The sequence below is a fragment of the Mustela putorius genome, unplaced genomic scaffold, assembly GCF_011764305.1.
Source record: "Mustela putorius furo isolate JIRA1106 unplaced genomic scaffold, ASM1176430v1.1 tig00003974_pilon_pilon_pilon, whole genome shotgun sequence".
In the NCBI taxonomy this organism is placed as follows: domain Eukaryota; kingdom Metazoa; phylum Chordata; class Mammalia; order Carnivora; family Mustelidae; genus Mustela; species Mustela putorius.
Genome location: NW_025422117.1, coordinates 12,919,106 through 12,935,440, shown reverse-complemented (window position 1 = coordinate 12,935,440; position 16,335 = coordinate 12,919,106).

Sequence of the window (16,335 nt, the reverse complement as noted above, 5' to 3'; positions counted from 1 at the left end):
CTTTCTCTCGTTACTATAGGTAAGAAGTTAGAAATTAATGGGGTAACCAGTAAGAGGATGTAACAAGTGAGATCTTATCTGTTCATCTGTGAGTGTTCACAAAAAGGGCTCTCAGTTGGAGGTCAGAGTTCACCTAGGCTGTTCATCCTATGACTATGGGGTTACTTTAATGGAAAATCTTAAAAAAAAAAAAAAAAAAAAAAAGAGGCAGCTAAAATTCCTCAAATGACTTACAACATTAACATTCATTTTTTGTGTAATTAATGAGGTTCAGGTCTATGCTAAACACACACACTATCCCACTTGATGTTCAGAATAGCCGGTGTTTTTTGCCTAGTTTCCATCCTCTTTTATGGTTAAAGAAGTATGCTTAGGGTGAAGTGACTTCTCAAAGCCATGCAGAAAGTCAGTGACACACTAGCACTCCAGGTTCATCATGACTGGTGTTGAAACCCACATTCTTTTTTCTTTTTCTAAATTTAATTTAATTTAATGTAATTTTTTTCACTGTTAACCCAAGGCAGCGCTGCCGGAGACTTTTGACTAGCAACAGAGAAAGGTTGTGCCTATAACATTTCATCACTAGGGACTTGATTTATCCATGTCTCTCCAATGAAATGATGAGTTATAAAATATTTACTGTATACTTTAGAGTAATATAGCATATGCAGAGTAATTAAATGAAGATATGTAACATATAAAACATTTATACATTTTACTTATGATCATCTATGGGAAATCAAAAATAATAGGTACGGTGATGGGATCTTCATGTTTATTCAATATACAAGAACTAAAAATGAATATGGGGTGAAACAATAATTTCAGAATATATCCTGGAAATAAATAAAAAGGAAGATTTTGTGGGGCAGCATTTTTATGCTGTGAATGGACTGTGTGTTGTGCATGTATGTGAGCTATAGTAGTTCTAAGTATGAATTTTGTTAGCTTTCCTTGGTGCTGTAAATGCTGTGCAGGCACTGTATTTGGGGGACTTTTTTTCCTCCAACATACAGATGCACATGATAGCAAGTGAACTGCTCCTTCAATGCAGTGAGTATGAAGATTTTTTATGATACTGGTAATGATCCAGAACCAATTATGACATTGATACATTAAGCATTTCTTGGCAGTCAGCAGCTCCGTATCAATGGTCTTCATAAGATCTTACTTGATTAGGGAAACTATAAAGGACAGTACAACTGCATTGTTTTCATTGTCAATTTCTTTAGTGAATAAACTCTCTGCATGACTGGAGAAGGTAGAAGGGACAGAGGTTAGTATTTTCACTTGGCTCATCATGTCTGCTAAAATGAGTATTAATACCATATTACTTTTTTTTTAAATCACAAATAAAAGGAAGGCTTGACTGCATGAACTTCATTTAAAATATTACCTTGATGAGTCACGCTTGGTCAAATTCACTAGAGAGAATTCAAGAGCCAAGGACTCTGAATATGACAGGATAAATTTAGTTGTTCTTATATCAAATGATGCTGTCTTGCACTGCAATTTGCACATGCAATGTTTCTGTTTGTTTGTTTAAGCTGTAGTTTTCAAAAAGTGTATATGTATAATAAATTTCACTCCTAGGGCAAATCTCTAAAACTTTAGCACATCTCCAAGCACTAAGTAAAACAAACAAACAAACAAAAAAAAAAAAACCTTGTTAATCACAACTCCACATTTTAAATGCCAATACATTGTAAACAAGTGTGCCTGGAACAAGTAATACTCATGAGCAAATCAACCAGTTTCATAGCTACTTTGGATTCCTTATCCCTCTAAAAAAAAAAAAAAAAAAAAGGAAGTTATGATGATGGCTGGAATCATTGTTTCTGACTACCAAGGGGAAACTGGATTAGTACTCCACAGCGGAGGGAACGAGGAGTCTGTCTGTAGTAGGGAACTTCCCTTATGGTGGGTGTCCTTTAATATTGCCATGTCCCGTGAATAAAGTCAATAGAAAACTATTAAGAATTCAATCCAAGTAAGACTAATAATGGCTCACACCCTTCAGAATAAAGGTTTGGGTCACCCCACCAGGTAAAGATGCGTAACTAGCTGAGGTGCAGGCGAAAGGCAAAGAGAATACAGAATGGGTAGTGAAAGAACTATAGTTAAATATAAATACCCAGAATGACCACATGACCAATTGAAGAAATGAGAACATAATTATAATATTTCTCCCTTACTTTGCTATACTTTACTATATACTATACATATATACTTTGCTATATGTGTGTCCATCTTTGTTTGAACATAATTATCGTATTTCTCCCTTACTTTGCTATAATATACTATATACTATACATATATACTTTGCTATATGTGTGTCCATCTTTGTTTTATTTCCTTTCTTATTCCTCTATTATGTAATATAAGATTACTGATTTAATATCATAATTTTTCAGTATTCTTAGTTTTACACCAAAGATTTAATTTACAGGGTATCAAGGAGATGAGTAAACATGGCTTCCGAATTTTACCTCCTCTTCTGGAGAAGGTGTTAGTGCATTTTTGGTTTATATGGGACAATCTGGCTTTCATCATGGCTCCCTAACAGTAGGTAAATTAAAATTTCAGATTTTAAATCCTGTTCATAGGAACTCATGAAATTTGGCCTCTCTGGTTTTCAAAGCTCTATGGTGTGAGAGTCGGCTTCTCTTCCCTGTGGGGCCGGCTTGTCCCATCTTTCCGTGGGCAGTCCTGCAAGTCCATTTAGCTTCCTAGCTTCCTACTGCTTCTCTGCCTGTCCTACCCTCTTTGATGTGGCCTCTTCTCTACATTTAGCTGTGGAGTTAGTTCTGCCAGTCTTTGCGTCATTTTCCGGGTTGTTTACACTGATGGGGAGTATTATCTAGCTGTATCTGTAAAATGAGGTGAGCTTAGGGTCCTTGTATGCCCCATCTTCCCAGACCTGCTGTTTAAAACCATTATTTTAAAATTATTTATTTGACAGAGAGAGATCACAAGTAGGAAGAGAGGCAGAGAGAGAGAGGAGGAAGCAGGCTCCCTGTGGAGCAGAGAGCCTGATGCGGGACTCGATCCCAGGACCCTGAGATCATGACCTAAGCCGAAGGCAGCGGCTTAACCCACTGAGCCATCCTAAAATCTAAAATATAAAATTTCAGATTTAAAATCTGAAATTTTAATTTTAGGCGCCCTAAAACCATTTTTAAGAGATTGGGCTCCAGTAACCCACAGCTGTAGCTGACTTGAGAACCCATTCTTTATAGGCTGTTTTCCCACCTCATTCCCTTCCTCGCTCCTATATGGATGTTTTCTATACCTCTCAAATACAATACTTGCTCTTGTATCCCTGTTCTAGGGTTTATATCTGGAGGATCTATTTTTTCTTGATTTTTTTTTTCCTGAATGCCATTAGAATATGTGCCTTTGATTTTAAGAATATAAACGGATATGGTAAATTCACTTAACATATGAGCAATATAGCCTGAGGGGTTTGGATAGAAAAAAATGGATGGCTGGGTATACTGTGTAATTTGTCTTTGAGCTGCATATGGGGTGTGTAGGCATGAAGTCACTAACCGACAATCAACTTAGCCAATGTCTTCTTGATTGACTAGGTTGTCCATCCAGATGTAATATTAGCCCAGGTTAATTCTTTCTGATGTTACTTCTCATCAAACACCTCTGTATTTTTCTATTCTCCATAGCCACCATGAAGATCTTGCAGCCTTTCTCTTATTGTGCTAAATTGCTAATGATCACAGCACTATAAGAGTATGCTCCCAACATACTTCAAATCACATCTATCACCTGCCTTTATTACTGATAATAATGAAGTTTATTTGGGACCCTTTGTGGACATATGTTTTTCTTCTAAAATAATGATATGATTAAGGCTAGAGAGCCATCCTGCAATCTTTTTTTGTGTGTGTTATGCACAGTATAAATTCTTCACAATTTTTGAAACATGAGCACTAACCTTACTTAGTTTTGTATAACTCCATGTAAGGCTTTAATTTTCTTTCATTTATTCTAATTTTGTAAAAATTCCCATGGAAATCTTCAAAAGGGGAAGGGAAGTTAAATAATTTGGATTCTGAAAAGCAAAAATGAAAGAAGGCCAGAAAAAATAAAAGAATATATAAGGCAAATATTCAAAAAATCATATCACATGTGATGAATATGTTGAGTGAACCAAATTAACCACATTTCAACATAAAGGGCTGAGGGTAAAATTCATGAAAATCCCTTAATGGAATGTTTAGTAATTTAGGCTTCGCCTATTAGAGATAAGAAGCCTTAGAAATTTTGGAGGAGAACATATATATGAAAAGAACAGTGTCTCCACAAAAAAGACTAGCAGATTAAGCTTTTTGGAAATTAGAATTCCTATGGGGAATGTGGAGATATTTTAAAAAATAGTTTATTTAAGAAAAAAAAATGTTTTCCCCCAATCAAATTCATGACAAAAGAAATGATTATCAAGGGAACTGCTGAAAAAAAAACAAACAAAACCCACACCCGAGGGGGTACAATTTAGGTGAATGGATGTCCTCTTTAATAGATTTTAAGCCAGAATGATTGGGAAGTAGGCTGCAAGGTCGTTTGGTGCATGTCAAACAGAAAGATACAGCAATTTCTACCACCCTATGGAAAGAAAATCAGAAAGAAATCGGACTTTAATACTGTGTCCCAACTGATGTTTGGAAAGGTATCTGGGAACTCATTGAAATAAACAAAAATACCTTTCTTCAGATCCAGCAGTCATTTCAAAAAATTATCTAGGACTTGTGGTGTTTAAGAACACAAACTTGAGGGGCACCTGGGTGGCTCAGTGGGTTAAGCCTCTGCCTTCAGCTCAGGTCATGGTCTCAGGGTCCTGGGATCAAGTGCCCCCCCCCCACCCCAATCAGGCTCTCTGCTCAGCAGGGAGCCTGCTTCCCTTCCTCTCTCTCTGACTGCCTCTCTGCCTACTTGTGATCTCTGTCTGTCAAATAAATAAATAAAATAAAATCTTAAAAAAAAAAAAGAACACAAACTTGACATAAGGATCTAATCCTCTAGTTGCAGTTTACTAGCTGATCATGTAAAAATTACTTAACTTTGTAAGCCTTACATCCTTACCTTTTAATGGGAATGTCAGAACCTAGCATAAGTTTATCATGAAGATTAAAATTCAAATATGCACTTCAAACACTTAATGAAGTTGACAATGATGAGGATGACAATGATGATGATGGTGATGGTAATGATGATATTAATTTTCATTTCCTCTTTAGTTGGATAAAATATTCTATTATGCTAAACAGGTAAACAGCAGAATAGGACTCTGAGTCAGGGATAGCACTTTTACTGATCTCTCATAATATTTTCCTTATGAAATTATCTAAGCAAATAATTAAATAGAATTAAAAAGACTTTCAATATCTGTTTGACAGCTACATTTCTTATTCTCAGGTGATGAAGGAATTTTTCCAACTAACAGAATCATATAATAAATAAAATAAAAAATCATATACTATAATCATGTTCCATTAGAGCAATGTTATAAGTACTACACATGCCGCAAACTTGTTTAGCAGTGTTGATTACAGTTCTTGTATATATATCTAGACTCAATTATGATTAAATTTTTAAAACCACCATACTATATTTAGAATAGCCTTACATGTATTTAAAATATATTTCCATAAATGACTTATCAATATTGGTAACAACCATTCTGACATCTTTCCTTAAATGATATCATTGACTTTGCTGTCACCTTAGAATTTACATCAAAGATTTTTCATAGAAGCAATGGTTTTTAGTTCTTTTTAATTAGCAAGTTTATGAGGATGTAATGGTCCATTATTCTCTCCTGATTTGTTTGAAATTCATTCTGACTTTAAAAAGCAGAACTTTCAAAGTTTATGAACATTATAGATAGGAACTCTGAGTAGAATATTAATGAGAACTGATAATTAACAAACCAAATAGAAATCTCCCTTATGCTTAAAAATAAATACATTTGGTTAGTGTTATTGTCTTCAAAACATATACCAGAATAATGTACTTCATTTTAACTTGCAGAACAGAATTTTATTTCAGAAAACCATTTCCCTTATTAGGCAGTCTTTTCCAAAATTTCTCTCTGTTGCTTCAGGAACCAGAATAATAGCTACTTAGGATTTGTGTATATTTGCAAAAAGGGCATTTTCATTTTAATGCAGTCATCAATGTCTCTTTTTATTGTGCTCTGCTTTACTGTACTTTGTAGTTGCTAAAAGTTCATGACAATCCCAAATTGGTCTAGTCTATTGGTGTCATTTCTCCCACAGCATTTATTCATGTCATTTGTGTCACATTTTGTTAATTCTCCCGATATTTCAAGATTACATTATTGTTATAGTGGTTATGGTGATCCTGGATCAGTGATCTTTGTTGTTGCTGCTATAATAGTTTCAGGGTGCTGACAAACCATGCCCATATAAAAGGCAAATTCAATCGATAAATATCATGTATGTTCTGGCTGTCCCACCAATCTGCCATTTTCCATCTCTCACCCTCTGATCAGGCTTCCCTAGTTCCCCATACACAGCAATATTGAAATTAGACCAGTGAACACACAAATAAGAAAATGAAACAGTCTTTTTTGTTGATATGGAGAAAGTTTTAGTAGTTTTGGGTAGAAGATAAACAAGCCACATTTTCTTAAGCCAGAGCCTAATCCAGAGCAAGGCCCTAACTTTCCTCAATTCTGTAAAAGTTGAAAGAGCTGAGGAAGCTACAGAAAAAAGTCTGAAGCTAGTAGAAGTTACATGAAATCTATGAAAAGAAGCCATCTTCACGGGTGCCTAGGTGGCTCAGCTGGTTAAGCGACTGCCTTCAGCTCAGGTAATGATCTCAGGGTCCTGGGATCGTGGGGAGCCTGACATTAAGCTCTCTGTTCAGCAGGAAGCCTGCTTCTCCCTCTCCCTCTGCTGCTCCCCCAGCTTGTATGTTCTCTCTCAAATAAATAAATAAAATTTTAAAGAAAAGATCTACAGTAGCCAAATTGGAAAGAGCCGAGATGCCATTCAACAGACAAATGGATAAAGAAGATGTGGTCCATATACACAATGGATTATCATTCAACCAACAGAAAGGATGAATATCCAACTTTTGTATCAACATGGATGGGACTGGAGGAGATTATGCTGAGTGAAATAAATCAAGCAGAGAAAGACAGTTATCATATGAATTCACATATTTATGGAACATAAGGAATAGCATGGAGGACATTTTAGGAGAAGGAAGGGAAAAATGAAGGGGGAGAATATGGCGGGGGGGGGTTGAACCATGAGAGACTATGGACTCCAGGAAACAAACTGAAGGTTTCTGGGGGTGGGGAATGTGGGGATGGTTTAGCCCAGTGAAGGGTATTAAGGAGGTCAAGGATTGCATGGAGCACTGGGTGTTATATGTAAACAATGAATTATGGAACACTACATCAAAAACTAATGATGTACTATATGGTGACTAACATAATATAATAAAAAAACAAAAAGAATGAAAAGAAGCCATCTTCAGAATTCAGAAGTGCAAGGTGAAGCAGCAAATACTGATGTAGATGCTACAGTAAGTTATCTAGAAGATCTAGCTAAGTTAATCAATGAAGGAGGCCACAATAAACAACAGATTTTTCAATGTGGAAAAAAAATAGCCTTCTATTGGAAGAAGATGCCATCTAGGACTTCCATAGCTAGAAAAGAGAAGTGGATGCCTGGCTTCAAAACTTCAAAGGACAGGTTACCTTTCCTGTTAGGGGTTAATGTAGCAGGTGACTTTAAGCTGAAGACAGTGTTTCTTTGACCATGCTGAAAATCCTCATGTCCCTAAGAATTATGCTAAATCTATTCTGCTGCTCTATAAATGGAGTAGCAAAGCCTAGATAACAGCACATCTGTTTACAACATGGTTTTACTAAATATTTTAAGCCCACTGTTGTGACTTGATGCTCACAGGGGAAAATGTTTGCTTTCAAAATATTACTGCTCATTGACAATGTACCTGATCACACAAGAGCTCTAATGAAGATATATAATGAGACAAATTTTGTTTTCATGCCTCCTAACACAACATCCATTCTGTTGCCAAAGATCAAGGAGTAACTTTGACTTTCAAGTTTTATTATTGAAGAAATACTTTTTTAAGGCTATAGCTTCCATGCATAGTGATTCCTCTGGAGAATCCACACAAAGTAAATGGGAAACTTTCTGGAAGGATTTATCATTCTGGATGTCATTAATAAACTTTGTAATTTAATTTGGGAAGATGTCAAAATATCAGCACTAACAGAAGTCCATTCAAACTCTCATGGATGACTTTGAGGGGTTCAAGAACTTCCATGAAGGAAGTAACTACAGATGTGCTGGAAACAGTAAGAGAGAGAACTAGAAGTGGAGTCTGAAGATGTGATTGAACCACTGCAAACCCAAGAAAAAATTTAATAGGTGAAGAGTTGTTTCTTGTGGATGAGCAAAAAAAAAAAAAAAAAAAATGGTTTCCTGAGATATTATCTACTCCTGGGGAAGATGCTGTGGAGACTGCTGAAATGAAACCAAAGAATTTAGAATATTACATTCAGAAACCACCACCCTGATCAGTCAGCAACCATCAACATGGAGACAAGATCCTCTACCAGCAAAAAAATTAGAACTTGCAGGAAGCTCAGATGATGCTTAGCAATTTTTAGCAACAAGGTTTTTTTTTTAAGGTATGTACTTTTTTCAGACATAATATTACTGCATACCTAACAGACTACCATACAATGTAAATATGACTTCACATGTTCTGAGAAAACAAAAAATTCATTGACCCAGTTTATTATAATATTCACTTTATTGTGATGCTCTGGAACTGAACACATAATATCTCCAGGTATACTTCTATAACTGTAAATATCCTGCGATATTTGTGAATATTTCCCAAAACGAGGTCCAGTGATCTTCTTTTCTAATGTATTACCTTTAATGAATATTTCACTTTAAGGCACCATCTCATTTTATCTCTAATAACATACACTTATTACATACACTGTATTCCTAAGTGGTAGTGACTAAATCCAAATCATATAAGGAGAAGCTTACTATCACCATCTGTCTGGGATTATCAGCAATATAATATATTGAATAACTGCTATTACCATGTACCTCAGTTCTCTAAATGCATTATTTAATTCATTCAGCATATTACTTGAATTGATTTGGAGGTAGCCTAATGCATTTTCATTTATTTTCTAACTCTTACTTCTGCTTTTGTGAGCCATATACCATTTTAAATGAGTAACTAGAGGTGATTTCACTGAATAATATAGCATACAAAGAATATGCAGAAAGCATGGTTATTACCTCAAAGTCATACTGAATGTAATAATGGAAATTTTAATATAAAGAAAAGCACCTTCTAGTAATTGTATCTAATTTTAAAGTACCTTTTAAGCAGTTTTTTTCTATAAATTTCTGTATAGCTACTTCTCATTAAAATACCCAAGGGATGGAATTTTGAATAAAAGAAACAAAAATAAACTACACTTCAGGTTAATCTTTTTTTCTGAGAAATTCTTAGTAAGACTTCCATTTATACCTATTCAGACTGTCCACAATAATGACTGTGATCTTTGTTAAGGATATGTAAACAAAAAAGTATTAAGGCTGGCTTCTAGTTTATATTCTATAAATTAGAGAGTATTCTCTAAATATAAAACTGTTTCCAAATCAACTTTCTGCTTACAAAACTACTCTAGGGATGTCAAACTCCATTACTAATATTAGGAATGCTGCTACAAATTAGCCTGAAAAGAACAAGTGGAAAATAAACAAACAAAATTACTGACCAAGGGAATCATAACAAAATACACCATTTAAAAATTCACACGTATTTTTAAAAAAATCTCAATAATTTTGTCCCAATTTCTTGTTACTATAAAATGTTTTACTGCCAACAGAGAAAGTAGAAAAGGAAAGAAACAGAATCAAAATTATGTATATGTCAACTTTGACCATCAAAGTACTGTTATTCAAATTAGCCTTAAATTAATTAAAAATAATTATCAATTACATACTATGTGCAAACCCAAGATCAAGTTTACAGTGGAAAAAATTAATGACACATTTTGACAGCGGGTACCTAACATATAATTCAGGAAAATAAACACATTGAAAATTTTTATCTCACTGGAATGTCAAACAAGCCAAATAAATACTTAGTACTAATGTATAAATGAAACTAGAGTTGATGAATCTAGTGAAATGTTGAAAAAAAAAATAGGGACAAGATGATAAAAAGAAGTAGCCAGGAGACTGAGAGGTTATGGAATATCTTAGAAAATAATTCTTTTTTTTTTAAGGATATTATTTATTTATTTGACAGAGATAGAGAGAGAGTGCACCTACAAGCAGGAAAAGCTGCAGAGGGAGAGGGAGAAGCAGGCTCCCCGCTGAGCAGGGAGTCCTTCTTGGGGCTCAATCCCAGGACCCTGGGATCATGACATTTGCTGAAAGCAGATGCTTAACTGACTGAGCTAACCAGGAGCCCAGAAAATATTTCAGTTGTACAAAAATAATATGTTCTAAGGGTAACAAGATTGAAGCAGGTTAAATGTAGCAAAAATCATACTTCTTACTCCACTTAACACCTTTTCAGATTTGTCTCCACTTCTTTATTCAAATTTATCCTCATTTCTGGTAGATATATGAAAATACTTTTATTTCTATCAATGGTTGAGAATATGAGCTAAACAAAACAATATAGAAGAATATGAACTAAAGACATTGTTTTAAGATCACACATGTAGATATATGTTATGTATCTATCAAAGTCTGGAGCATATTGGAATAGTATAATTTCCACTACTGAGAAAGTTTTTCTTTTCTTTAAGTTAATTTACTTGCTTTATTCAAATACAGCCTTATGTTTATTAAATGTACATATAAGTTCCTTAAATGTTCCCCTCACTTTTAACATAGTAAACATTCAAAATTAATGACAATAAATTATTCATGATCATATAGTTTCTAGCAACAAGCCTGACAAACACCAAAGAGCAGATATTGAAAAGCATCTAAGCAAAGAATATTATCAAATCCCATGATTCTAGAATCTACGTTTTCCAAATTTCCCTTCAATAAAAGTGACAAGTAAAACTACTGTCCATCCTGCTTTAGAAAATAAATCCCTCAGAATAATTTTTTAGGATAATTTTGGTTGTTGGTATCAAGGTAAAATTGAGCCTAGATTTTAGCATTAGTGGATTATTTTATCCATAGGGGAATAACACTTTCAAGCCCATATATCATGCCTTGAAAAATACTGACTTGCGTTTCTCTTTAGATTACTCTGATGTGAAACAGTTCAATGAGCTCATTATTTCCCATAGGATCCTGTTCTCTACAGATGCAAACTGTGCCTTTATTATAGAGCTTTGTGCAAGGGATGGGAAACTCATCCAGGAGATAGTTTTAACCTTTTAAAAAATTAGGCATTAAAGCTCAAGATTACAACATACAGAAAACTGTCCTATGAGTCATATCTTCCTAGACTGAAAAATATTATTTTGCATTTATATTAGATGCTTACTGCTTGTACCAAAATACTGAAATCCAATGGAAAGTAAACTAATACTACTTTTTCCTAGCAAGAAGAGTTAAGCCTAGAGAGAGAAAAATGGTACATCTCCAGATAAATGTAGGGGTCATTTCCTGGTCTTCTGTATCATCCTGCTTTTTCATTTTGGCACTAGATGATTTAACTGCTGGATTTAATATGGAACATTCCCTATTATTTTCAGAAAAATAATTGTCATACAAGGTAAACTATTAAGGTGATCTACCCTGTATAAAAAGTTACAACAGATCTTCTCGACTCACATGAGCTTACACCCTTCCCTTTAGCTCTGCAAATTAAGACAGAAACTGAAAAGTATTTTTAGGGCTTGATTCTTTGTGGTCACAAGTTAAGACACAAAGAACTGTGCAATAAGTATAAATATAACCCCAGTGGGGCAGGAAATAAGTGACTTATATCATCATCATAAAAACAAATGTATCATGCCTGGCTTAAGTATTTAAATTAACTAATTCGATCTTAATTACCCTGAGACAATATTATAGTTGCTCACTTATTCAAGACTACTCATATTATAATTTGTACTATTTTAAAGTTGGATCAATAAAAGTCTGAAAAAAGCAATATACTTGTATCTTTACATTTTAAACCTTAAGATAAGTTACTATTATTTTACTCAGTATGAGTGTGTGTATGTGTGTATGTATCTGTATATATATATTCTCCAGAGGGTATCTAATAAAGGTTAGATTAGAAATTATTTTTAACTTTTTTTACAGGCATTTTTCCCCCAAAATAAGAACCCTTTTGTAGCATTAGTAAGAAATGCTTGGCCTTTGTCTTCTGTTCCTGATATAGTGTTCCTAAAACTCCTATAATTTTCTGAGTATTAGAGATGATGGGAGCATCCATTTTTCCAATGTGGTGGCTCTTGACTGGACCCCAGAGACCTTCAGGATGGGGGCTGGTCACCAGAAAAACCAACCCTGATTGAAATCCTAGAAATTTCAGCCCCACTCTACTCCCAGTCTTAGGAGAGGAGAGGGGTTAGAGATTGAGTTAATAATTGATCATGCCTATGTGGTGAAACTCCATAAAACCCCCTAACAACAGGATTCTGAGGGCTTCCGGGTTGATGAAGGCATCAACATGCCAGATGCCTTGCAAACCCCACCCAACTCTATAGAGACAGAAGCTCCGACGTGCAGGACCTGTGCACCTATTGATCTGGTTGTTCATTTGTGTCCTTTATAACACCCTTTGTAATAAACAGTAAACATAATTAAAAATGCATCCCCAAGTTCTGAGGCCCCGGCCCCCTTTTTTAAAGTAGGCTCCACATCCAGCACGGAACCCAACACAAGGTCTGAACTCATCATCCTGAGATCAAGAGTCAGTCACTTAACTGACTGAGCCACCCAGGTGCCCCTCTATGAGCCCTTCTAACAAACTGCTGAGCTTGAGGAGGGGATTATGGCAACCCTAAATTTATAGCAGTTCAGCCAGAAGTATGAAAGACCCAGAAATTATGACTGAAGGGGGTGAGTGTTGTGGAACCACGCCCTTGACTGTGGATTCTGTGCTGACTCCATATTAGAATCAGAACTTGATTTAATTGCTGAACACTCAGCTAGTGTCTGGGGAATCAAAGAATTAGTTGTGGTGTTAGGAAATACCACAGACCTTACACAAATAAAGAGATTAAAAGGTGAATGGCGAGCAAGACTATGCTAGACTTAGTAATGTTTTAGGAACTACGGTGGGGCAACTATTTTTACTTCTTCTATAAATAGATGAAAAAGTTATTACAAAGAGGATCTTTTGTTGGAAAAGAGGGGGTGGGATACTTTGAACCCTAGTTAGATGATCTCACTAGTGTAGTTAGATGATCTCACTAGCGTAATCCAGTTGTGGCAAGCCTCTAGGTAGCAGAAGGTAATACAATCAGAGCAGTGTTGAAGGACCAGAATTAAGGTGGCCTTATTCCCGTAAACTCAGACTTCTAACAACCACCGTCCAAAAGCTGGGGAAAATTTGTCCTCGGCTGCAAAGAGGATCCCTCAGAGGTACGTGCATTTTGGTAGTAGCCTGCCACGAAAAACATTTCTAGGTTGTCAAGGCATGTCCCGACTTTGCTGTGACAATTCAGAAACAACCTAGTGGTGCCTGATAGGAAAAAAGGTTTTTGAAAATTACTCAATAAAGTCCATTGATTTCCAGAAATTTGTCTTGCTTTAGTTATGGGAAATGTTTACTTCAGTTGTGAGACACAGTGATTGTACATTTGTGAACTGGGATAGGTAAGTTTTATCTAAATAACAACACTAATAACCACAAACACCAAGGAGATATTCTCTATGGCTGCAAACGAGGAAACAAAACTTTGTGCCTTGCTCACCGTACTTTCCCTACAGGCTGTTTGCGAACTCTGTTCCAGCTTGCCATCCTCACTGAGATGCTGGGGGAGGGAAAAGATTACGCTGGTAGTTTCTCTCACCAGCAATGAAATGAACCAACCCCAAAGGGAATCATGTTACTTTCCCTCCCAGCTAAGTGGACAGAATTAGTCAAAAGCACCAATCAACCAAAAAGAAACAAAACATAAAATTGTACCATGTTGTCTAGGCAGAGGGATAACTGAATTTCTGCCAAATAATACAAATGACATTGAGATGGCATTTCCTATCTTCTGCCTTTGTCTGTTCTAATCATTTTTTGAGCAATCATACCCCCACCAAAACCAAACCAAACAAAACAAAACTAAGTATAAACCCTTCCTAACCTTGTTAAAATATAATTAATTTCTCAGTATCTGTAAGATAAAACATGGAATTGGATTCTCTTCATAAACTGGACCTATATCTCCAATCTAATATTTGGTTAGCTCTTAAAACACTATGCCATAGTTCTACTAGATGAGTTACAATTCTTGTAATACTTAATGCAACTTCATATATAATTCTCACCTAGAATTCCGTCTTTTCTCTCATCATCTGCTTGTCAAGGGTCTATTAATCCTCTAAGATCCACGGCAGGCAACAACAACCTCATTTGAGCCATTTCCTGAATTACTGAGTCTGCAACACTCTGTGTAACTCTATCAAGGCACTAAACACATTGTACTGTAATTCCTGTCCATGAGCCTATCTCCCTTACCAGACTGTGGCTACAGGGGATTTGTTTCTTTGTTTCTCTATCTAACGCAAAGCCCAGTACCTCACACAGAAAGCATTGCACAGATGCTTACTGCATTAATGAAGGAATAATTAATTAATGTAGCACTTTAACTCTTTAGACATCTGCTTCTTCCTTTATAAGCTACTGCAAGGTAAGCACTATGCTTCACTTCTGTTTTTATGTTTAGTTTCTGAAATAAGTTCATACCATTAGATTCTCAGAAATTGTTTTCAAATGGGTGAATAAATAAAATTAATGAAAAATAAATCTTCTTAGTTATTAAAATTATTTTTTAAGCTAGTACAAATAATTTTTTAAATGTAATCAGTATACAGTGAGCAGACTTCTTAGGCTCTCTCTGGCCAGAGACCTTACTGAAAAGAAAAAATAAAGCAGATCCACTAACAAGAAGAGCCTTAGAAAGTAAAATCCTGATGTGAGAATGATCTTAACAATTGACTGGCTGCTAAGCACTGTCACCAACTTGATTAGTCTCTCCCAAATATGCTTCTCTTTTTGCCTATCATCTTAAAAATGATGGTGGGCAGAGGAATAATGCATTTAAAGTACTGAATGCCATAGGCAAGGCTGGATTTTGTTAGGGTTTGGGGTGCCCGGGGAAGATTGGAAATCTCTCTCTATATATGAAATAGATTCTCAATGAGGAGATACAGAGCCAAGGAACACACATATTCTGCTTGTTTGTTTCCCAGAACTTTACAGATCATCATGCCATTTCAACTGGCTTGTGAATACTACTCAGACATCACTTACTTATCTATGCACTCCAGATCACGAGGATGCATACCTGGATATAGAATTAGATCTTATAATAAAACATTGGGCCCTGGAAGACTTCAGATCTCAGATAATACTCTCAGACTTTAATGTGATTTAAACATATTAATACAAATAAATCTGTGGCATATTTGGGTCACTGCAGTGCATTTTAGGATTTTAATAAATAGGCAAATCACCAAAGATTAAGTAAAACATGCATGAAAATGGGAAGATGAATGATGATAGTGAGAATTCTGTATTATATTTGAATTTCACAAGACACTGTAATTCTTGATATCTCATGTTTTCCAGCATTTGTACCAAATAATCTGTTTTAGAGTTCTGTGCTCTCTATTTAAAAATCCCACTTCTTTACAGTTTATTTTCTATTGTTGTTGCCACTGAAAAATGATAGAGTTCTTGCTTTCTTGTTTAAGAAAATAACAACTGTTTTGAGACTGAAGATGTCTGTTCCAAATTTCAGCTAGTAAGATCTAAAGCCTTCAAAAACTGTGTTTGTAATGGAAATTCCTATGAAACTTTTACATGACACAAGGACATTGAAAGTTTAAATACTATTTTATAAAAGCCTCTTTTTTCTTCATTGATAACTAGACCTTAAAAGCAAAAGTTGTTTGAAAGGAAGGATTTATTTTCCTTTTAGTTTGCAGACAATCAAGATTCATCAACAGACATTCTGGCTCAAATACTAAACCCACTTCAAATGCAAGTTATGACAAAGAATCCTCCATCTAATACACAGGGCTTTAAAGTAGTTCTGGCAATTGGAAAGGGGTATGGTCTGATAATACTTTCACT